Source organism: Cyprinodon variegatus, unplaced genomic scaffold (genome assembly GCF_000732505.1).
Source record: "Cyprinodon variegatus isolate N-32 unplaced genomic scaffold, C_variegatus-1.0 Scaffold489, whole genome shotgun sequence".
Taxonomy (NCBI): Eukaryota; Metazoa; Chordata; class Actinopteri; order Cyprinodontiformes; family Cyprinodontidae; genus Cyprinodon; species Cyprinodon variegatus.
In genome coordinates, this window is record NW_015150942.1 from 640,887 (window position 1) to 642,497 (window position 1,611).

Consider the following 1,611-nt stretch of genomic DNA (forward strand, 5'->3'; position numbering starts at 1 on the left):
CATACCCAGAGGGCGGCCCAGCTGGCACATTACTTCCTTTTTTAATATTTTATTGTGATTTTACCCCAAATGATTGTCTTGACCTTAATATACTCAAGTGTAACCCAGTAGCCACTAGCGCAAGACTATGAACCTTTTAAGAATTAACATGAGTAGCTAATTAATATGGATGTGTGTCTGTATACCATTTAAAGAGGTCTCTGTGTGCCACGTGCTCCAGGCAGCCATACAACCAAGACTTTTGGGGTCCCCTGGATTTATTCATGTATTTGTTTATTTGCTGCCTTTTTCTTTTTTGTACAGAACAAGTTATTGGGAAAACAGGTCTTAAGGCAATTTTTTAGCCACACAAGCAGATTTAAAGATATTGTATCTTGAGGCCTGTTCCCAAGAAAGAGCCATGAGTTACAAAGATAAAAGCAGTAGGACATGTTTTAGTCTTTTCCCTCCTCCTCTGACCTTCCAGACAGATGTGCAACTTACCTTACTTACTGCCCCATTAGCGCTAAATGAAGAAAGCAAGCTTTATTCTTCGTTCCAACAGTATTTATGCTAGTATGGATTTTGCTTGAATTAACAGATATGTAAATGGCCATGCTCCATCTTATATCAGAGATATGATTGTTCTTTATGTTCCTAACGGAGCCCTTTGCTCTCAATCTGCAGGTTTACTAGTGGTTCCTAGAATTTCTAAAAGTAGAATGGGAGGCAGATCTTTTAGTTATCAGGCTCCTCTTCTGTGGAACCAACTACCAGTTTTAGTCCGTGAGGCAGACACCCTGTCTACTTTTAAGGCTAAGCTTAAAACTTTCCTTTTTGATAAAGCTTATAGTTAGAGTGGCTCAGGTTATCCTGAGCTATCTCTATAGTTATTCTGCTATAGGCTAAGACTGCTGGAGGACATAGGGACCCCTATTTTATGATTCTGATTCATTCTGTCTCTATTCTCCCACTCTGCAGAATCTGTTAGTTCAATCTCTAATGCTGTGCTCTCTCTGCTTTTTCTCGTAGTAGCTTCCAGTTTGGCTGTGACACCATCCTGAAGAGAAATATCAGCCTGTTTTTCAGTGTAGTCCTGTTTCTCTGCCTATGACTGGCTGGATGTGCTCTCTTCATCCTCTGACATGGGAGTTGGCTCAAAGCTTGTCTGCCTGGCTGTGTGTTTCCTTACAGTTGCCTTTTGTGTCTCTGCTTCTGTTTCCTTGAACCTCAGTCGGCCTCAGCAGATGGTCGCTCACACTGAGCCTGGTTCTGCTGGAGGTACCTACCTGTTAAAAGGGAGTTTTTCCTCTCCACTGTCACTACAAGTATGCTTAGTGTGAGGGATTGCATTTGAGTCAAAGAGTCAATGCAATCAACTGGTTTTCCTTAGATATAAAACTTTGAATCAATTAGACTGTATGATCTGGTGAACTGTAAAGTGCCTTGAGATGATGTGTTGTGAATTGGCGCTATATAAACTTTATGTGAAAAAATAAGCAACAAAAACAAAAATGTACATGGTAGAAGTATATTAAAGGAAAGAAAAGAGAGCTTTCATTACAGAGGGATTATAGAGCTGACACAGGTAACTTGTAACAAAAGGGTTTTTAATCTTAAATTACAGAAACT